Genomic DNA, 24354 nt, shown 5'->3' with positions numbered 1-24354 from the left:
GTTGCTTAATTTCTGCCAGTGTGGAAGTCTGTAGCCACTGAAGGCATAATTTGCCCACACTGTAGGTGGTTATTATTCCTGGGTGTTGTCTTTGGGAATATCTAGGGTCTGGCCTGGTCATTTTGAACCCCTGTGTTTTGTTCAGGAATCTGTCTTGACAGTTATTAGTATCTGTGGGCCAGATCAACCACTTTTTCCAATCAGGATGTGTTCTGTTTTGGTTTAATACATAATTTACGTCTATCTCTTCATCTGTGGAGCTATTGCTGTTCATTGTTGGTTTTGGAATAGACGGTTTATTTAAGTCTTTGATTTTGGCTAAGCCAAGACAGGTAGTTTGTTGAACAGTGTCATTTAAAAATATAATTTGTTCTGGGATCATGCAGGCTCTAAACAAAGATTCTATACCCTGTACTTGCCATTCTTTTGTACCCCAAACACTTTTTACTTCAACATTTTTGTCCCAATAATCAAAACCAAAAGTATTCATTTGTTCAAAGAATGAGTCTGAATATATCAATTTCGTGTTTGTTATCATGGTCTTTGTCCCTGTCTTATTCGACAATTTGAAATAAAATGTTTCGGCATTACTTGTGTTAAAACCTGAAAAGTATGAATATTTGTCATAAACGGTTCTTGAGCTTCCTTTTGGAGGGGTTGCACAATGTTCCCATTGATTATAATTTAAAACATTTCTAGGTTGTGCAGATCTATGTAGAAAATGGTTACCATAGTGGTTATAACAGTACATACTATCATAATTTGTCGAACCCTGCAAATAATCATGTTTGGTAAATTTAGCAGACATTACTAAGTCAGACATCATATTATTTATACTTTCAAAGTCCCAATCATCAGCAAATGAGCTTGGTTTTACAAAGTCACTCAACGAGATCTTAATTTGGTGTGGATATTTCAGGATTTCAACCGGACCATAAATTTCGTAGTCAGTTTTGTCCCATGCTACCCCACCCGGTATAGGATTGGCTGTGAAGTTGACTGAAGAAAGTTCTCTTTTCTCGACGTGTGAAGATGTGTGTGGTTTGAGGATCAAGTTGATTTTCTGACTTGCTGTGTCCATTTTAGCATATTTCCCCTCAATGAAGCGTCCCAAAGTTAGTACCATGATGAGCCAAAGTATGAGGATAAATGCACCAAAACCCACCCAAAATTCAATCCATGGAGAAATTAGATATGTTTCTTTCAGTTGTTTCAAAAGTACTTTAACTTTATCTTTAAAGGTTTTTGTTGATGGCTGTGTTTTTGATTCAGTGAAGCCTTCAGAGGAATCATCGAAGTTTATGAAGTAGCCGGATGCAGTTCTGTCAATTGTTCCAATTGCTTCAGGATTACTGTTTCTTGCATAGTCGTTTGTTACTTCATTATAGATTGGTGTGTCTCTGCTAAATGTTTTTATTTGGGTTTTCAGAGGTCTAAGTTCCATTGCATTGTTGCATAGTCCTTGTTGTGGTTCTGTAGGCGTTTCGAATGTGATTAGCCTTTTAGATTGAACCTCTGTGTTAGTAGCAAATCTTGGTGTTCTACTACTTCTCGGGAGTCCACTTGGCCTACTATTTGTTATCGGCCACATGTTGTGGTTTTACCAGGTCGATGGATACAACTCTGTTCTCCTTTTTACCAGCAAGCGGCGGTAGTACAACTGATCTTGTCCCGTTGACAGACAAGACAGGAACTGCTTTTCTGTAAGAAGGCCCAAATTCCTTCTTTACCGCAATCTTTTCTCTGACTAGATCCCCGACTTTTGGAATCCAGACAGGTCTTGCTGGGACAGGTGGTGGTTCTTCAGTGGTTGTTGGCTGCTGTTTCAACTTTATATTGCTCAGGTCTTTTCTTGTTTCGTTTTAATCCTGCAAAACAGCCAAACGATCTTTGATATCAAAGCATTTTTCCTTCACCACTGAAGTCTGACTGTCGAGATCTAAGACTAACATCCTAGTTCCAAACAATAATTCGTACGGACTGAATCCCCTCAGAGAATTTCTTGGCAAGTTATTTAGACTACGTTGGACACTTATTAGATGTTTGACCCACCCAGCTCCCGAACCTAATATCCTTTCTGTTATAGATAGCTTTATGCCTTGGTTTTTTCTTTACACCATCCCGTATCCCTCAGGAAGGAAGTGAGAAGAGTCCCGCTGTGCTATGCTCACTTGGCCATGTTTCCCCTCAGGCTGGAGGGCCAGATTGAAAACAATGGTCAAACGTAGCATGCTCTTAGCGTATATGCCATTTAGACTCGCAAATCTTTGTATAACAGTCCAGACGTCAGCCGAGTGCTGATGATCTACATTATAAGTGGAAACTAGCCTGTATATGTTAATCGGATGCTTTGCTTTTTACTGTTGATCTTTTCTGGAGTGAAACGACACAGTATTACACCGTTTCTCTCACCACTGCGATTTCTGTTACAGTTTGGGCAGTTCTTTACAAAAATGGTATGATGCAGGCTCATGCCTGGCCACCAGTACCTTGATTGTAATTCTTCCAGAGAATCTTTTAGTTTGAGGTGTCTGAGACCCTCGCCCATATGTGCGTCTGCTATTAACAAGTTTCTCCTGTCCATGTTTGGAATCACTCTATCCCCCACTCCAGGGATTCGAGCAAAAGGGACGGAGTTTGCATCGATTATGTATGTATAATTGAGTGGATAGTTGATCGGTAGCGCTGAGCAGTCGCCTTTTGATGACGTTTTCACCGCCAGCACTGTTTCACCGTCAATATACTTCACTGTATGCTTTTTTCGAGCTACGGAAGCCGATTTAGTTGCTACCGCTGTGGCTGTCTCAGCCAATGAATTCCCTGCAACGTGAACGCCATCACGCTGATGACTCAGTGAGTGTGTCACGTGAGTCTTTGGTAGTTCTTTTTGTAAAAGAGCTATTTGTTCCCAAAGCAGTTTTTGCTTTATTGTTGCACCTGTGTCATCTTTGTAACCGTTTTGAATCCATGTCTGCAAATCGTTGTTATATGATTTGACGCAGTAATATGAATCGGACACTATAAGTGTCGGGAATTCGCGATCCGCATTATCTAGCGCCATTTTCAATGCTATTATTTCAGTCTGTTGTTCTGAATTAGTTTCTACTGAGTGTGTTTTTGTTAATAGAGGTCTTAGTTTACCTCCGCGCCACACTTCTTTTGTAATCTCACATGTTGGGTTGTATGCTTGTTCTCCCCAAACGGAGGGTTGAGCATGTCCGTCTGTATAGATTACACAAGCGTATTGTCGTAAGGGCAGAATGTCGATAGGCAGAGGGAATGTTCTTTCATATTCTAGATTTTTCAATTCCTTTAGTTCTGGATCAAAGTAGTAGTATACTTTGTCCGTTGTAATTGAATTCACCCATTGTATCCATTCCGGATTCAATGTTGTTGTTGGTAAATTACAAGGTGTTGTTAATGCCTCAAAGGCTGATTCTGCTGTTCTGACTGTGATACGTCTACCGTCCGCTTGATCTTTTTCTCTAGCTATTGCGGTTTGAACTGCATGAACAATGTTTTCTTTAATGCTGAATTTCTTTTCAGCTTCTGTGTACAAGTGTGATTTGAATGCAATCGGTACCTTTTCTCCCTCATTAGAGGTCAGGTATGTGAATCCGCATCTTCCTGGGATGACTCGAATCACAAGATTGCGTGTGTTATCACGTGTTTCTAATTTTGTTTTAATTAACATGTCTGTTTGTAAGGATCTCAAAATTTCTGTGTGTATTTGAGTCCAATTGGTTCTTTTAAAATCTGGTTTTATTAGATCATAAAGGGGTTTGACCCTTTCTGCGTAATTTGCAATGTATGTTCTTCCGAAATTTAGGAAGCCTAGAATTGACTGTAGGTTTTTTAGTGTTCTAGGTGCTTGGAGTACGGCACATTTCTCTAGGAAATTGTCAGCCAGGCTTTTGGCTTCACTTGATAATTCATATCCTAAGAACAGGACTGTTAGATGGGCAATTCTGGATTTTTTAAAGTTGAATTTGTAACCCTCTGCTGCGAACCCAAGTATTATGGTGTTCACTCTCTTCAAGTGAGTATCCAAGTCATCATCTGTTAAGTATATGTCATCGACATAAGATAATGCTTCGTCATCATATGTTTGTAGTAATTCTGTTACTCTCGCTGAGAATACCCCTGGGTTATTCTTGTACCCCTGGGCTAACCGACAGAATTGTTTTTGAGTGCCATTTATTGAGAATGCAGACAAATATCTGCTCTCTGGTGCTATGTTTTGACAACAGAATCCATTAGAGATGTCTAATGTTGTTTTGTATTTTTTGCGCACTATGTTATTCATTAGTGCAGCACTATGCGAGTTTTGCACTGCAAAAGTTTTGCAACATGAGTTAAGGTGTCGGTAATCCAAAACTAGACGATATGAATTGTCTGGTTTGGAGACCGGAAACAAAGGGTTGTTCATTTGTGAGGTGCAAGTTTCAATCACCCCCTGGTATTCTAGTTGATCTAGGATTTCTTTTACCTGTTTTTTAGCTTCTTGCTTAATTGGGTACTGTCTTTGTGCAGTAGGTTGTGATTTTAACTGGATTTTGTGAGGAGGAGAGTCCTCATCCCATCCTACATGATTTTTATATAAAGCAGGAGCTTGAGCTACTGCCCACTTTCTGGCAAGTGTGTATTTTTTATGAATTGGGATATGATTTGAGAAGGCAGGCATAATTATTTCTTCGCCATGAGGGCACTCCCTGACAAACTCTGGTGGCCAGTCTTTTTCAGCTAGAAGGATGTCATAGCCCTTGGAGAGATTATCCCAAAATAGTCCCCTTATTTTTCTAGTCTTATCCCCTTCTATACGTAAAGTTATTTCATATATTTTGTGAGGTTTGCTAACTCTGGTGTCTGCAGTTTCCACTTGAAGATATTCATTCGTGTCCACTGTCTCCAGATGATGCATAAGGACTTTGCGAGCTATGCTCACTTCTGCTGCGCTGTCTAGCATTGTCTGAGCCCATTCTCCGTTTTTCAGTTGTGTCCTCAGTATTCTCGGCATTGTTAACTACCTTGATACTGGCTACCTTCTTTTTTGGAAATTTTAATTTCTTTTTTAGATGAGCAGGTTTCTTGTCTTTGGACTTGGCGTGCTCTTCTCTTTGTTCTGATCGTCCTCTTCTTTCCGATTTCTGCGAGGAAGTCTGAAAAGAATGAGAGGGACGTGTATCAAAATCTTGATATCTATCAGGCTTCTTTATATTATCCCTATTTCTAAGGTTATATCTTTTCCTAGAGGGGTCACTTTGGGGTGACCTGTGTCTTTGGTTCGGAGATTTTTCTCTCCGCCTAGGAGACCTTCCTCTGGACTGGAATTTCTTTTCTTTAGGATTGGATTGTTTGTTTCCATCCCAGCTCTTTTTTTGTGATGTTGAATTATTATTAAAAAATATTTTTTCAGGACTTTCAATCAGTTGTGGTTTTACTGGTATTCCACCTAAACTATCTCTACCTAGTTCCTCATAGGATTTTTCTATAATTCTGGCAATTTCAGCTGGTTGGTCTGCTATATCTGTCTCCTTTAACCTCTGGCGGATCGCCACGTTTGCTGCTTCTCCCTTTATGTTGGCTAATAATATAGCCGAGACCTGCTTGAAGTCTTTTAGTAATTTCATACCAAGAGTTAAAGCGGGTTCTGGACCGTATTCGTCTTGAATTTGTTTTAGCACATCTGGTATTACCGAAATGGATGGAACACCGTGCGTTTTTGTGTAGATGGAAGCAAAGACTGTACCCCAAGTGTCACAGTCCTCCACGTGTGGTGCGATTCCCATTGGAAGACAGATAGTCAGAATCCTGTGTTTTTCTAACGGGGTGGTGTCTGGAAACACCGCCTCTATTTGGGTGATTTTTTGTGCTAACTAGAATGGTATTTGTTCCCGTTTAGCTGGCACTTTACCTAGGCAGGATTGTATGTTCTGTGGTGTAATTTTATTTGTGTTCCCCTGGTGAGGGGTCAGCTGTGGAATTTTAATTGCTGGTTGAATTGTTGAAGTCCGCATCACATATTGGACTAATTGTCTATGTAATTTTATTAATTGTTTTAGCTGTGTTAAAAGCTCTGCTGCAGACATCCCATTGATGTCTGGATGTGGTGTGTAACCGGCTAGAACCGGCCACGTTGCTCCTGGTCTACCTAATGGACCGAGCCTGGTGATGTGATTATTATGTTTTAGGGCGCCATTTAATAAGAGCAGATGCTCTTGAAATTTAAGTGGTACTTCCACCTCCTCGAAAGGAGTGTACTCATTAGGAGGGTCCTCTGTTTTGTAATAGTGGAAGTACTTTGTTACAGCATTTGCTGCTGGAAAATGTATCCATGAATAATATACCTCTGTCTGCCGATATTCGTGTGCCTCAATCACGAATATGACTGTGCCACCTCTAGGTGTCAGTCCATTTTCTATAAGTTTTAAGGTTATAGATTTCCTTTTGATGACCGGGATGAGTATTATATCCGGGTCTGTGTCTTGCAGTGCATTATCAGCTGCTGCGAGTTCAGTTGCTATCCTAACTGTCTCTCTTTCTTCATCACTGTCTACCATTTTACCGACAGGAAGGTTCTTTAGTTTGTTTGCAAATCAGGTTCTTATGGAAACAAAGATTAGATGCACAATATTTTGGAACAGTGTATCCTTCAACGTTGACTAAACCAAGGACCATACATAGGAGTTTCCTCCTGCGAGGTCTGGCGGATATTACCTTTTACCCACTCCAGACGTCTTTGGAGTATTATGGGAAAAAAGGGGTCTGAGTGAAAAAGCACGACTGAGTTACTCTAAATGTCTTACGTTAGTTTTATCGCCCTTCCAAACGCGTTGGGCGCCATGTAGTGTAGTTCCTATTATCCCAATAGGCTCTGCGCATTGGAATAATACCTTCAATAGTATAGGCCTAGACCAGACGTTAACTAGGTCTACTACTGTCGATATTAGACTTAAAGTTTTGGGTTTGCCAGCTAGCTCAGAGTTCACTAGAAACTTTCTCGAATAGGCAAGGAGGAGTTGAACCTCCCTGGATAGACAAGAAGGGATTTAGTTTCTGACAACCATAGAACATGACAACTTTGCTCTCCCCTAATCAAGAGTGTATCTCTAGAGTCGTGTGAAAACAAAAGACGACTTATTTTACTCAGTCAGTACGTGCATTCTTAGTCTCACCAGATTGTAGAGAAAAGGAAGAGACGGGCGTGTTCAATAAAAGATGTTATTTATTGATCAGTCTCTTTTCTCATACAAGAGAAATGGATCGATATTATTGCAATGCTTATGGTTAAGTAAAGTGCATACAATAAAAGCAGAAGTATAAAATAATACTGTAAAAACATTGATATGGTTTCTAAGCCATATGAAGGTTTAAAATGGATAAAATGAATGCATACACATTTACATTTGACTAATCGTACTCAACTGGTGTTTCTAACTACGCCTACCCCGTGTACCTGACCTAAGCCTAATACGTGGGCGGGAATAGGAAGTTACAGTTTAAGTTAAGTTTGTTTTGCCAAGTGACTGACTAAAGAATTCTCTGCAAGGGGTTATTCAGTTCTGTACCTGGAATCTAGGATGAATGAGGGATGGTATCTCTCGTCTCTGGTCTCGATATCCCAGGCTGCCTGCGAGGGCTACCCGGAAGCGCCGGAGCTGGATTTCTCGGCAGGAGAAAGCAGCTTCTCGTTCTCAGCGCGTCAGGAAGGCGGGGCTGCGCCAGCGGGGTCTGCTCTGCTCTGGGCTTCGGCAAGTCTAGCTGCTCCGATCTCGTCACCACCGCGTGTGTTTGCATAGGGCAATATCGGTAATATTTATACCTTTAAGGTGCCGAGATTGACGTAAGGATGGACATAGATACGTCAATAAGGATGTCATACGACCTGGTCGTTAGCACATTCTTTTGCTGAAGTTCTCGGTGAAATCAAAACAATGGCCACAGGGTTTTTCCCCGGTCTGTCATAGGTTTGATTTGTTTTGAGAACTCCGTATGCCTTATCAGGGGCTGGAGGAATATCGCTTGTCTAATTAGATGGCAAGCGTTATGACCTAATCAGATAACACGTTCCTGTGCCGTAGTGTGGCTTTATCAGATAACGGTTCCTGCATCATGGGGGTTTTCTGCCTCATGGGATGGCTGCTAGTTAACTTGTTAACCAGAATAGGGTCAGGAATAGGGGGATCGATACAGAACCTATAGGAATACATCACACTATGGGCCACGCCAAAGGCGTATTGGCTGTCTGTGTAAATGTTTACCCTCAATCCCTGACTCAATTCACAGGCCCGTAATAGTGCCACTAACTCAGCAGCCTGGGCTGATTGATAGGGCACTCGAGAAGTCTCAACTACTGTGTGAAGGGTTGTAATAGCATAAGCAGCTGTCGTGGTGCCATCTGCTAACTTAAAGCAAGAGCCATCCACATACAATTCCCCTTGGGGGTCAGATAGAGGAATGTCTGTGAGGTCCACCCTTCCCTTCGTCTCTTCTTCAGTCCGAAATATGCAATCATGCACATCATTATTTTCTTCGTCAGAAGAGAGGGGTAGTAACGTGGCAGGGTTCAGAGTGGCACAACGTTTAATTGTAATATGGGGAGCAAATAAAGTCAATTTGTATCCAGTAAGACGTGCACTCGTAAGGTGCTGGGTTTTCGTCTTATTTAGTAACACATCCACAGCATGCGGTACCATCACTGTGAGGTCAGAATTTAAAACCAGCCCTTCCGCTTGTCGGATGGCCACCGCTACTGCATCCATGGCCTTCAGACAGCTAGAAGTGCTTGGGCGACATTATCCAATACTGCTGAAAAATAAGCACAAGGTCTCTGCTGACCTCTAAATCCTTGTGTTAACACAGACAGCGAACAACCGTCCACCTCGTGTACATGGGGCACAAAAGGCTTTCGGTAGTCAGGAGTGCCCAAGACGGGTGCAGAACAAAGCGCAGATTTCAACGAGTCGAAAGCTTGCTGACATTCATTAGTCCAAGTGAGGGGTTCATGCACATCTTTAGTAGTTAAATACAGCAAAGGTTTAGCAAGAAGAGAATTAGGAATCCATTGGCGACAGTAAGAGGTTATGCCAAGAAAAACACGAACATCATGTTGGGTACGAGGTACAGACATGTTAGAAATGGTAGTAACACACTCAGGGGTCAGTCTCCTCCCCGCTTTCGACAGTAGATGACCAAGATATTTCACCACCTGTCAACAATATTGGAATTTGGAGAGGGATACTTTATTGCCATTAGCTGCCAAATGACACAACAGTTTTACGGTGGCCTCCTTACAACCTTCCTCAGTGTCAGAACCCACCAACAGGTCATCAATATATTGCAGGAGTACATCTCCTAGGGGTAAAGTCAATACATCCAATTCAGCTTTAAGAGCTTGACTGTATATACTAGGACTCTCTGTATATCCTTGAGGGGCGCGGCAAAATCTGAAGCTGCGACCAGATAATGAGAAGCCGAATATTTGTCTGCTATCTGGATGAATAGGAATGCTGAAGAAAGCATTCTTTAAATCAATTACTGAAAAATATTTCGCAGTTGGGGGAATCATTGTGAGTATAGTAGTACTGTCTGACACGACAGGGTACTGGGGTACTACAATCTTGTTGACCTCCCGCAGGTCAATAACAAAACGATATTTATCGATATCTTCAGACGCATCTGCAGTGGGGGCCTTTTTCAAGATCGGTAGAATAGGGCTATTACAAATATTGGTGGCAGTTTCCTCTACCACACCTTTGTCAATCAGATCTTGTATAATAGAAAGTAAAGCTTGCTCACCAGCCGGTGATATTTTATACTGTGGTATTCGGGGCAACTTTGCATGCGGTTTTAAGGTAATGGAAACAGGTGGAATATTCAAAAGACCAACATCCGCATCCCCAGTTGCCCATAACGTGGAAGGAACAGCGGCCAACTCCGGAGGGAGTGGTTCGTTTTTAGCAAAACACTGCCGACTCTGTCGGTCAGGAGAGTGTATTGTGAAATATACACCATCAGGAGAACAATGAATCTTATATCAAAAACATAGGGGGGAGGTAGAGCCGATCGCTGGATTCGTGCTCCAATGGTACATGAATAAACAAAAGAAATCCAACTAGTGCTGGGGAGGTTGAGTGATCAAATGGATAATGAAGCACTCATTGTTTGTAAAAATACCCCTCACACACCAACAGGCCCCTTGGTGTCATGCTTCATCATCGGGGTCTTCGCACCCCTCTATCGGGATGCGGCGTGCTGCGACCTACGGCTACGCGGGAGCACTACAGGTGTTGGCTATGTGTGGTGTCCAGTGTGTGGGTAATGTTTATAAGTGAGTAGGGTGTGCGGTGAAAGTTAAAAAGTACCTGGCACTAGAGTGAAAAAGAAATTTTTATTCTGTGCTCTGGCTGGTACTGTTAAAAGAAAGTGCAGGGTGAGGTCTGACCTGTTATGTTGATGAACAGGACCTCTGGTGTGCTTTTTGTGTCGACATGTTTCGGAGACAAGCTCCTTCTTCAGGACAGGGGCACAAACTCCCTTCCCTACTCACGTCTTTTTTACATAAAAAGTGTATTTACATAAAAAGTGAAAAATTTAAATTGGCTAAGTGTGCCTACAGCGGTCTGCTAGAGGCACAATGACTTCTGAAGCTTAATTTGCTGGCTTCATGAGCAAGTGGGACGTCGGGGTGTTGCATCAATGGCTATAGACTCTGGACGCTCTGGTCACCGTCTTGCCCCGCACGCTGCTCCGCTGATGTGATCACATGTCCTGTCCTGAAGAAGGAGCTTGTCTCCGAAACATGTCGACACAAAAAGCACACCAGAGGTCCTGTTCATCAACATAACAGGTCAGACCTCACCCTGCACTTTCTTTTAACAGTACCAGCCAGAGCACAGAATAAAAATTTCTTTTTCACTCTAGTGCCAGGTACTTTTTAACTTTCACCGCACACCCTACTCACTTATAAACATTACCCACACACTGGACACCACACATAGCCAACACCTGTAGTGCTCCCGCGTAGCCGTAGGTCGCAGCACGCCGCATCCCGATAGAGGGGTGCGAAGACCCCGATGATGAAGCATGACACCAAGGGGCCTGTTGGTGTGTGAGGGGTATTTTTACAAACAATGAGTGCTTCATTATCCATTTGATCACTCAACCTCCCCAGCACTAGTTGGATTTCTTTTGAACAATGAATCTTAGCATTCAATCTTTTCAACAGGTCCAGTCCTAATAAATTCTCCCCGCACTGCGAGGTTAGCAGAAACGGAGAGTCCACTGTGATTGGGCCTATAGTAAACGGGATAGGTTTTGAAATGGGGCTCACCACCGGGACTCCGGAGAATCCTACTGAAACATTATTTTGCCCGGACAGAGCAGCCCCTGGGACCAGTGAATGAGCAATGGAACTATTCATCGCACCTGTATCAATCAAGAAGTTCCCAGAAGTTCCCATCAAATGCCCCTTCACATAAGGTCCTTGCTGATCGACGGGTACAGACACTCGCTCCCCACTCTGTCCACGGCTGTCCTATGCATAGGTGTACCCATCCGTTCCCCCAAACATACAGTCTTCATTGTAATATTGCCTAAGTTTCTGATTGTCGAAACAATTTTTCTCAGAATTACTATGGGCTACTTCCTCTCGTCTCATGTCACTTTGGTCTGTTCCACCTCAACCTCTTCCCCTCCCTCTTACAGCCCCATTCTGAGCCAATAACAGTGGACACTGAGCCGCAAATGTCCTTCCTGTTTACAATAAGCTCATTGGTTTATTCCTAAAGTGACGGCCGGACCTCCGCCTCGTCCACTTCCCATCCCCCTCGGGTGAATCCTCTACCGCCTCTCTCTCCCCCTCGTCCTTTAACGACTTGCTGCATCAGTACTCTTGTTTTTAGGTCTTTAACTTTCTTCTCTATTTTATCCTTACTCTCATTCTCCCTATGCTCGTAATACTGAGCCATGCTCAGTATGACTGAAGACGTAGAGGTAGTCCAAGTGCTTTCGGCAGCTTGCAATCGGGCCGAGACCTCAGGCAATAAATTAGTCACAAACCGATTGACAAACAATCAAATGCCGCCTTCTGTTGATAGATCCTGACCACTGAAGTCGATAAACACGCCTTCGAATCTAATAAAAAAATCTGAAACACTCTATCCCTTTTTCCGTTTACATGCCGTCAACTTATCCCAGTCTACCTTCTGAGGGGGAATCAAAGAATGCATGTAAGTAATTATTTTAGCCGGTAGTTCTGTTATTTCAGCTCGGGGTTTATCACCCGGTTTTCGGTCCTTGTCCCAATCCTTAAACTGTTTCCATGTCCCTCCCAACTCGGCAGCATGATCCTGGTCATGTACTTGATGCCATACGTCGACTGGTACCAGAAGTCCCAAAAGTAATTCTATATCGGCTAGGGTCATGACGGCTGAAGAAGCAGCCTCCGTCAGCTCTTTATAAAAAGCTGTAGGATTTTTCTGAGGGTCTGGAAGCTGTGATTTTAAGGAAAGGACCTCACTTCTTTTCCATGGGGTGTAGACCCACTGTTCTTGAAATCGTGCTTCCATACGAGCTCTAGTAACCACATTCTGGTCATCTCGTAATTCGGGTATTTCAGGATGGAAAATGGGATGTACTTCCCGCATTGGGTGCTGGGAATCCCAATTTGGACATTTCAAAAACATTCGCCCTCTAAATTTTACTAAAGTCTCAACGTTCCTATACACATCCTCCGGACTTAGTTTAAAACATTATGAGCCCGATCTAGGATATCATATATCACCTGAGGGGCTTGTCCATCCGGGAAACATTGTTCCCACAGGGAAATAAGTCGATTAGACATATGTTCTAATGCATATTGCTGCATCACAGGCTCATAATCTCTCATAGTACTCCATATATCAATAACGTATATATAGGATTCTTTCTCTCCATACCCCACTGATGCCCGTGTATATACTTTCCAGGCGCCAAGATCTCCTGGAGCTCGAACAGGAGTCAAATCTGTCAAAGCAGGCGTTGTACTTGCAGATTGAGAGGACCTAACAGGTGGGGATAATGCATCCGGATTCAGAGTAGCCGTTTCCCCCGCTGAGGTAGATGGAACAAAAGAAGTTCCCGTAGGGGCGGAGGGAAGGGTTACTGCAGAAGCTCGGGCCAACGGAACCGCTTCTGAAATTAAAGGGACAGTAGGATACACACGTTGAGGGGCATACGGATGAGGGAGCCTAATGTCGAGCAAATCTTCTAATTCATCCTCCGGCTCTTTCCGAGTAACATAACTTTTATCTACTTGTAGCCTAAACTGTTTATTTGCACAATCAATATTCTGTTCGGTCTGACTTTTATTGTATGCAACAGCTTTCTGCGTAATTGTTTGTCCTGCTTTGGCCTTACGTAATTTTTCTTCCCTAATGCGTCTACGCTTTGCTTCCTTCTGCCATAGGTTTAGGGTGTCAAACATTGCCTGACGGCTATGTTTAGAAAACAATCGATCCTGCAAATACTGTATCTTTTTCTCTTCGAAAGACCCTGTTAGGGGCCACTGTAATTCCACATTATCTTTGGTATACCTATGCCACAATGTATTAAACAAAAGGGGTGTAATACCATGCTTACAATACATATCATGACTCGGACTTCCCTCCGGAGGTGCAGGCTGACTTTCATCCAATCGCGTGCCTATTCGGCAGCCACATCCAAAGCACAATTTACTGAAACACGGCATTTTTGTCGTACTCACTCACCATCAAATTTCATTCAAGAAAACCCATCACTCAAAACATGGCTATGTTCATACTTTCGGTCCAATCCATTCAAAGGTACAAACAAAACAATACAAAGCAATACAAACGAAAAACATACAACAAAATATTTTCAAATTTACATGTCTTTCCCAAACCAAAAGAACGGAGCCCGTCGACTCCCGTTCATAGAGAACTTCAATCAATTCCGATTTCCAGACCAACAGATTCCAAAGTCAGGCAGTCCAAAGACTGCCAAGAGATCGCCGCTCAGGATTTAACCACAGACCGACCTACGGACCATCCTTCAGCCCCCCTGGTTCACCCTTTGGACTAATCTGACTAAGCCCGCTGCCTTAGCGTCGCTCCAGATATGTCCAGGGGCTACCCAGGTACGACTACCGGCGTTTCCGAGAGCAGCCTGGCCGAGTGCGCACCACGCAGGCCACACCGAGGCGTCCGGTCGATATCTCTATTATTCACCAAACAAGTCCAGGGAGCGTCCACCCGTGCAGCCATAACACTGCCACGTCAGACCTCCGAAAGTTCTCCGTGGTCCACTGACCACCAAATCCAAAAACAGTTAACTGTTCCAACAAATACTAATCCAACCAAAAACAAGACGATTTACTCACCTGGCACACTCAGGTATGATTGCGATTTCTCCACTACCAACTTCCGCCAACCAATACGGTCAGCTTCCTGTGTTACGCCCGTAGGACTCAGGCGAGAAGGCACTAGCAGCAGAAGCTCTCTGATCGCGAGAGCGGAGTAACTCCAAATCTCCGGTCAGTCCACCCCCTCGACCAAACACACCCTTTTTCGTTGTCCTCTGTTCCCCGGTTACGGAAGACGACCCCAACACGGAGTCCCACCAGAGTCGCCAACTGACGTATCGCAAATAATTCACCTATAGAGCTGTACTTACCCCAGCTTGTCTAATATATTAATCGAGTAAATAATCAGTGAGTTGGCAGTGAAGAAAGTTTTATTGTTTAATATACAGAATGCTCTATATAGAGGAGCCTCCCTCGAACCTCATCCCTCGAGGTGCGCAGAGAAGACTACTAGCTTACAGTCAAGACAGATCATATATACTTTTCGAATACACATGCAATCACCCTAGATGGAAAGTTACAGGAGGCTTCTTAGTGGCCTCAAGGAAAGACCATGTTAGGCACACAGAATTGGCTCAGAATAACTCTATTCATTAAAGTAAGGTCAAAGAGGTTGACTCCTCTCGCCCCAGCACACGGGAGTACCTTCAGGAATGTGCTTTATCGCATTCAAACCCAGATGTTCCCTTGGGCCTTCAGACAGAGGGAGAGACAGCCCACCTTCAGCTGCTACTCTATAACTCAGAGAGAAAAGGGTCCTGATGGTAGGAAAGGGAATACGTGACTTTGGCTCAATACAGAACAGGGCCAACAAAATGGAGTCTGTGCAGATCCTAGGCCTAATGCACTAACACACTAAAATACTCATGTTTATATGAAAAACATATAGAACGATACACGTATATGACATATATCGGAATATATATATATATATATATATATATATATATATATATATATTCACTGAAAAAACCATAGGTTATAGACCATATATAGTTAGGAAATAGCATTTAGAAAACCTTATTTTACTCACACAAAACCATTGAAATTCCATATATAGTTAGTTGCACTAACTATATATCGCGCACCTGCAATCCACTGCTGATGATGTCACATATTACATCATTCATGACATGGTCAGTGACATCACTGATGACATCACTGATGACATCTCAAATGACATCACTGATGACATCACTGATGACATCTCATTTGACATTACTGATCACATCACTGATGACATCATTCATGTGATGATACAATGAACCTCTTCAGACTCTAATATAACCTTAGATACACTCAGTGTAAACAGACACTCACAGACTGTCACTCATCCATGCAGTTACTCACACACCTAGTCAGTCTTGCAAAGAATCAATCACACCTCGATTTCCTCAACTATATAGTTATACACACCTTACTTATTGGAACATATAATAACACATATTTACTCTGTTATACAATCCCTGATACAAGTTCACAATAATCCATACAGCCACTCACACATTCACTGGCTCTTATGCACAGTTATTTATATATGTCAACTATCACATGTACTGTGTTTTACATATGTACTTACTTTGACATGTAGCACTGAGATATCCATTCACTCACCAATACACTCATGCACACAGTCAACCGCCCATACAGATGTTTCCACATGCACTTTTGAACCCATACATCTAGTGAATCAACTGCTCACACATCTATGCACAGAGTCATACACCTCCCAGACACCCACACACACACTCAGTCTCCCATACAAATACTTGGGCAACTAATCAATAACCCATATAGTTAGTCATATAGCTAATGATCAACACATGCATCAGATTACAAAACAACAGACACAATGATGCACAATTTAAAACAGTTTAGTCACTAACCCATGCACTCAGTGAGACACATTTAATCACTCACTTATACAGTCAGTCATGCACCTACTAAATCCTTCATCCAGACACTTATACATCCACTCATTCTTCAATATGTAAGACATATTTTAACTTTACAGAAGCATACAGTCACTGGATGTTGTCATCAGTGATGTCATCAGTGATGTCATTTGAGATGTCATCAGTGATGTCATCAGTGATGTCACTGACCATGTCATGAATGATGTAATATGTGACATCATCAGCAGTGGATTGCAGGTGCGCGATATATAGTTAGTGCAACTAACTATATATGGAATTTCAATGGTTTTGTGTGAGTAAAATAAGGTTTTCTAAATGCTATTTCCTAACTATATATGGTCTATAACCTATGGTTTTTTCAGTGAATTTTCAAGGTTTTGTAAATGCTAATTCCTAACTATATATGGTCTATAACCTATGGTTTTTTCTGTGAATTTCATTGGTTTTTTAACAGCTAATATCTGTAGCTGTAAAATGTATTCTTCTTTAAATCCAAAAATATATTTTATATGTTTATGAATAATTTTTTTTTAAAATATTTTTTTTTCTTCGTTCCCGCTTCGCGAATCGGGAAGCTTCCCGTTAGCTGACCTTGATGCCGCGAAATAGACCGCGAGCCGGTAAACGTTTCTTTACCGCAAGTGCCGCGTTAGAAAACAACATCGTGACGCCTCCCGTCCGCATGACGTTCCACGTTGTCGCTTGATACGTCATATGACGTGCTACGTTAGCAAACTGGTACGCGAAGCGAGTGCCAAAGCGCAGGTTTCTGGAAGCAAACCGGGAGGCCCTGCAAAGCGCTTAACGTAAACACAGCAAGTCATGTGACTTGGTAATAACACTTTTCATTGGTTCATTTCACTTTTGGTTTCCTAATGATGTAAGACTAGGTCATATAATCTAAAATGAACACTTTTGATTGGTTGAGAACTCTTGTTTTTCCCAAATGATGAAAATCCCTCCTTCTTTCCTCACTCTGACTTTCATCATTGTGAGAGAAAGACCCTTTGTGATCACTGAGCAATGGCTTCTTTAGTAGCTTCAGCTGGTGCTTCCCCACCACCTCCACCACATCCAAGGAAGAGTGGACCACCTGCTCAAGTTGTAATTCAACAAGAAGAAGAAGAAGAGGAACAGGAGGACGAGCACGAAGAGAGGCAGTTTTTGCCTGAGCAGCCCAAGACGTCTCACCGGAAAGAAAACTTCATTTGGCAATTTTTTAAAATTCCCAAAGGTCAGAAAAAAGTAAATGCAAGATACGTAACTTGCCTTATATGTCAAGATAGACTGTCCAGAGGGACCGACAAAAAATACAGTTTCGGAAACTACACAATGCATCGCCATATGACTAGGTGGCATCCTAACAACTACAGTGCTGCACAGTTTCGGAACGACCTAGATAATCTCCCTATTATGGCCAGAAGATCTGTTGTACCGGAAGTAACGGGACCAGAGGGCAGGGAGATGGTGCCAAATATACAAATGAGATTTGGTGAAGTAAAACACACCTGCGTATTTTGCGATGGATTCATTTCCTACGGAGAAAGAAGCATCACTCTGATCAACAGAGCTATTGACTATCATATGCAAGTTTGTCCGAAACGCCCAAAATAATAAATACTTCTTTTTTTTGTTTTGTTGCTCCTGTTGAGCCCTTTACAATGAATCGTTTTCATTGCCCCCTCCAAGAAAAACCCAAAAAAATATAAAACTGTTCCGAAAAATTCAAAAACAGTAAAAAAATGTTCAGAAAAATAAAAAAAAAAGTTCTTTTCAGAACTACCTCCCCGTTATTAAAAAATTGGTACAATATTTGGAACTGTGCCAACCTCTATTTCTCTTAGTTCGCTTCCTAGTTCGCTCGCTGGTACGCGAACTGGAAGCGAACCAAAAACAGTAAGTGTAAGGGAAGGAAACACACACTTATGTTAAAAGAAAGACAGCTATAGGGGAGTAAACTAGAGATACTATTACCCATAATCCACTACTGATGATGTCACATATTACATCATTCATGACATGCTCAGTGACATCATCAGCAGAGGATTGCGGGTTTTTTGGCAACATGCCTTATCCACGGTTTAATAACGCTGCCTTTTGCTTTATATAAGTTTTCAAATTGTATGAAATATATACCAATAGGTCTTTATGAACCTTTAGGTAGTGCTTTTGTTCATGAGGTCTGGTCGCTTCCATACACATACAGATGTTTCAAAAATGATCAAGAAGTTTATCTGAATGGAGAGGAATGCACTGAGACGCCAGATCATTCACTAATGTGTAGGCACATACAGTTACACGATTCATGCAACAAACACCGACCAAATATGGCTTGCGTGTTGCAAGGCACGCCAGTTCCTGCTATCATCCCCACGTTCAAGTTGTTGGAAAATGGTAGTTATTTGATGCTCAATAATGAAGATTGTTCTGAGTTAATTAAAAAGTATTCCTTTTATCGTAACAGTAAGTGAACGGGTTATTTGCTGCAGAAATGTTCTATTTCCTCCCACACATGAACATAGGGAGTTTTCAATCTGGCCACAAATACCAACCTTGGGACACGTTTCAACGGCATGACAAGAATAAGAGCTCTTTTGTCTCAGAGAGAGGTGGCCTTGAGTTCGGCCCGTGAAACTTTCGTACTTCACATAGCGAACACCCGTACACAGGTTTGCCTTTCAATTTCAGCAACATGTTTCCGACTATCTTTAACGCATCCTCCACAAAATCCCTGGCACACTTTTTTAAAGTTGTTACCAGTGGTCTCGTGACTTCATTTGAGAAAATCTTTGGAGTCATCCCTGCTCCCTTTCATTCCATTTTCTCCACTCTGGTTCGTGGATTGCATTTTTACTTGCATTACCAGCGGACGCTCTTGTGCTTTTTTACATTTTTAAATATGGATGTCCCTCCTATGCAACCTCCGACCCTGCAGCTGCTGACACTGTTCCGCAATCGCATGCTAGAATATTATGGCACAATGCCGTTGGCGATATTAAGCACGGCATATGGATTATCTTTTCGGTTCTCCTACTTCACCTGTGTCCAGCCTGTATTTCACTGCCTGACCTGTGATTTCGATTGGGCCATTGATTTGTGTCTCTGCGGACCGGTTTCTCCTGACGTCGACTTTAATCAGCTGATGACTCCTATCATTACTCACGAGTTGATTTGTCCTGGCGAAAGGATTATGGCTGTGGCATTGATGCATGGACTACTTGGTCCCTGGAATTTACTGGCGGCAGCACAGTCTTTCTTGGAACACAGCTTTCTTGAAAACCCACCGAGCTGTCCTCTGATGGTGATAGAGGATCCGGTGCTGGGAGAGCACGTATGTTCTTTTCCGCTTTTAAATTGGATGGCTGAACTGTTTTCGGATGAAGACGGTGACTTCCTATTGGAGGCTGTTGCAGCTTATTTTGCATACACAGTTATGTCATAGACCTTTTTCATGTTTGATATGCTGAGTACTAGCATTTCATTGACAATTCATTGACTTATTTGTCAAGTTTTTATTATTTACCTTGCCTATTGGCTTAAGACTCGATAAAGTACTTGGCTGTTTTATTTTTCTTTAGCATTGAATTTTCCTAGTTTTTAATGCTTTACCTTGCGGACCGTCCACATATAAACTTGCAATCTGCTCTCATGAGATGGCACTTCTATTATCTTATTCAGTTCGTTTCCGGATCATGAGGAGGTGTCATCTAGGTCCTGGATATCTTTACACCGTGTTAAGTTAGCATGGGCTCATTACCGGTTTAAACGCCATTTTTCCTTTTTTGCAACTTCTGCACACGACACTTAGTTGTTGCTTTAGCTTTCCACCTAGTAGTTCATCGTGGTTTACATGAGAATAATATGTTATTGGTCTACTATCTGCTTTACTTGTTAAACTATATCTGTACAGCGAGTGCTAAAGTTTCAAGAACAACACGATACAGAATTGTTATGAGGTCTGATCTCCACGACTTCATACTCATAACATAAGTGCAACTTCTGCCAATTCTGGGCATGAGGCGGGTTTTATATTGCTTTGCCGAACACACATACACAACAGTTGATGCGGTTCACATGAAGAGAGAGCTGGTGTATGCTGATGTGATTCCTTCAAATCTAAGACACTAAAGTATGGACACGCCCTAAACCAACACAAAGAGACCTTCTTAGCAAATAATATAATATGTGTATTAGGGAGGGTGAGATATAAGCAGCCGCGGGCCGTGGAGGGAGTTACGATGGGGCAGGGAGGCGGGGAGGGGGAGAAGCAGGGTGGAGCCCTCTCTACCTTGCCCCTCCCCCTCCCCGCCTCCCTGCCCCACCGTAACTCCCTCCACGGCCCGCGGCTGCTTATAAGTGTTGCTAACTCTTATTCATTTACAGCATGTTAACATACTGTCACCATTCGCTTTTTATGTACTAGTAACTATGCTGGTAATTTTGCTACTGATAATATGTGTACTTGTATTCTCCACCCTGCTTCTCCCCCTCCCCGCCTCCCTGCCTCACCGTAACTCCCTCCACGGCCCGCGGCTGCTTATAAGTGTTGCTAACTCTTATTCATTTACAGCATGTTAACATACTATCACCATTCACTTTTTATGTACTAGTAACTATGCTGGTAATTTTGCTACTGATAATATGTGTACTTTTATTATCTAAGGTACTACGCCTGAGAAGACGGCATTAGTAAATAAACATTTCAAATACACATGTGTTCTTCTTAACTCCATGTTCTGGTTTCTAAGAAATATATAACGACCGACTGTTCATGAGTTCCACGTATCCTGAGGTACTATAAGTTCATATTCTGGATTGTCTAAACATTGAGAGTTTGTTATATCCAATGTGACACTGTACCTAGCTTGCTAAATAGTTTTTGATTACTAACGTGAGTTTTGGGACACCCTAATTCGCCGAGGTTCCAATCCTCTGTCCACAGTTCTGTGTGAGAACAGAAACCCTGCGACAGGGGCACCCCCGACCCTTGCTGGAGCTTCATCACACTTGCGATACAACTCCAGCAATGCGCCACCTTTACGGCACAGATACATCACGCATCTGTGCTGTTTTTGCCCCATGATGCGCCGCATTGTAAATGCAGCACACCATAGGTGACGGAACAGCGGCACAGAATGACTAACACATCCCTGGTGATGCGCCAGTCATCATAAATCTATCCCTATGCTTCTTATCTTGTTAGAGATGAACCGCCATATGTATCATCAAAGTTATTTGCATTTCCTAAATAGCGAACTTTAAGGAATAAATAGCGATTCTTTACCATTCCTAGTTTGCGATGAGCTATTTGCTAATTAGCCGAATGTAGCCCAATGAAGCCCAATGTAGCCCAATGTAGCCCAAAGATGGCCGCCAGACACACAAAAAAACAAATGTAGCCCAAATATCAGCCAGATGTAGCCCAACTATAGCCCAGTGACAGAATGACCAATCAGCTTCGCAAACCTCCGTTACGCGAAGCGGAGCGCTGTTACAGATATATATCTTTTTTTGAACGTTAATTTCTCAAAATCCACTGGAGCACATATATTGAGACCTAGCAAAGGCACATCGGGCTACCAGTCCCTAATATTTTGCCAAGTTTCGTGCAAATCCATTCAGCCGTTCAATTATTATTTTTATTATTTTTTTTTGCCCCGCGGGGCCCTTTTAAAACCTCCACATCAAATCTAGGGGGTCAGCGAGGATCTACTATGCCCCCTTATAGTTATTTCCCCCTTTGTTTTGACCTCCTCTTGTCTCTCGATCCTACCGAGAGACAAGATGGCGGCCGCTACGGACTGTTTGGAATGTTGACAGACGCCGGAGAACCAATCAGCTTCGCTTCACAAAGCTCCGTTGCGCGAAAAGTCCGCGAACCAGAGCGCTAACCGGTCCGCTGTTACAGATATATATCTTTTTTTAAACGTTAATTTCTCAAAATCCACTGGAGCACATATATTGAGACCTACAAAAGGCACATCGGGCTACCAGTCCCTACAATTTTGCCAAGTTTCGTGCAAATCCATTCAGCCGTTCGGGCTAAAAGTGAGGCCAACCGCCCTATGGAAAACTCAATGTTAAAAACACGTTTTGGGACCCCCCCTTTTTTCTCGGCCCCCACTGGACGAACCCCCCCCAAATTTTCAAGGGCTGCTCAGAAACAAAATGTGCCATTTTCCTGAAAATTTCAGCCGATTCCGTCCACAAACGCCAAAGTTATTAGACATAGAATTTTCAAAAAACCCATAGAGAAAAAATCCTAACTATATATACCTACTGGCGACCGCCAGTAGGTAATATATATATATATATATATATATATATATATATATATAGGTACATCATGCTAACAACTATGTAATTAGGCCTAATACCGGCAACAGGGAACAAAGTCGAGTTTTATCCTTCAGAAGGGGAAGAGTCTGAGGGTGTCAGGGCTCAGCGGGCAGTATAGCGCTGTACGGGTGAAACGGAGCATAACGGGGAAGAGACTACATTTCCCGTCCCTCCATTCGTGCTACCGACGAGCGCACTGATGCAGTCCCGCTCCAAGACGTGTTGTCATCGGAGCAGTATAATTCAAGATGGCACCTTGACGAAGACGCCGATTATTCCAGCCGTTAATGCATCTCTGGTGAACCCGGACGGTAAGGGTGCGTAAGCACCACCTCCTGCTTTGTTTCTTTGTCTTTTTTTGGACCCCGGAGTTTGCCGGGATTTCCACCCTCTTTACCCCGTTGGCAAGACACACGCGTCCCTGGTGGTCTCTTGCGGGATGAAGATCGGGTGTTCCTGTTTTCTCCGGTTAGCGAGACACACACTTTACTTGTGGTCTCATGCTGGAGAAATAAACGGTGTTCTTTTTGACACTCTTTGAATAGTATATCCTCTCGTTGTGAGGGAACTACGAGAGTGATTGCAGCCCGATTTCACTGGTGTGGTGAAACTCTGTGTTTATGGAATCATTGCATCTGGCTATGAAGCAATAGTGGGAAATAACTATAAGAGTGATTATTGGCAAACCCTCTTCCTGGCTATTGGTTTAGGTTTGCTACCAAAGTACTTGTGACTACAGTATGGAGCTCATGGTATAGAGTGTTTCCAGTTTTGATGTTTTACTACAGAGCACAAACTTATGACTCTTTGGATTTATGATTAAAACTGGACATTGTGTTATCTTTCGTTTCTAGGGGAGATCAGTTGGGGGTATCCAGGGCTAAGCTGTCAAAGTATAGTAGGGAAAAAGCACGAGTCTATGTAAGGTATGCACATATTCATCCTAATTGTTAATAGACCTAACATAGAAGGAACCGTTGATTCTTTGTGTTGTCTATGGTAACTGACTTTATATTTCCTCATAATAGGTTCATGCTGGTACCTTGCGATTACCCTCAGGTCTCACCCCATTTACAGCCATCCTTTTTTTAATTTACAGGTAGTTATATAAATACACTTTTACATATATAGTGAGAAAGGCCTGCTAATGTAATAGTACCTTTTAGCAAGGAATAGGAAGGAGTTGAACTTTTCAGTAAACTGTTTTTCTGTCTCTCGTTTACTCCTAGGTCTCCCTCCCTGCTGTTCCTACCCTTACCTTCCCTCACTTGACCATCCCATTAGTCCGAGAGGATTTATTCTATCCGGACTTGGGGCTGTCGAGAGGTGGACCACATAGAGCTTCAGCCTGATCCTCAGGAGTACCTGGTGTTGTGACAGAGGGAAGGGTTTAGAAAGGCTTGTTTGGGAGATCTTAATAGTAAAGAGGTATGAGATGATGCAAGGAGGGGTAGAGTAGGGAAGAGTCTAGAAAGGGTTAGTTTAGGGATCATAGTAGTAGTATGGGGTTTGGGATGAATGAGAGAGTGGGGGTAGAGGATATATTGATGGAGGTATAGGGTGAGAAATGGGGTTGTGCATGGGAAAGAGTAGTAGAATGAGGTTTAAGATGAGTCAGAGAGGATATATTGAGATTAGGATATGGTGAGACATAGGGTAGTGCATTGGATATGCTGAATTAGAAGAAAAGTAATAAATACATAGATACATAAGTATATAGAAGGTATACATATGCAT

This window comes from Lissotriton helveticus, chromosome 3_1 (genome assembly GCF_964261635.1).
Source record: "Lissotriton helveticus chromosome 3_1, aLisHel1.1, whole genome shotgun sequence".
In the NCBI taxonomy this organism is placed as follows: domain Eukaryota; kingdom Metazoa; phylum Chordata; class Amphibia; order Caudata; family Salamandridae; genus Lissotriton; species Lissotriton helveticus.
Note: the sequence above shows the minus strand (reverse complement) of the source record.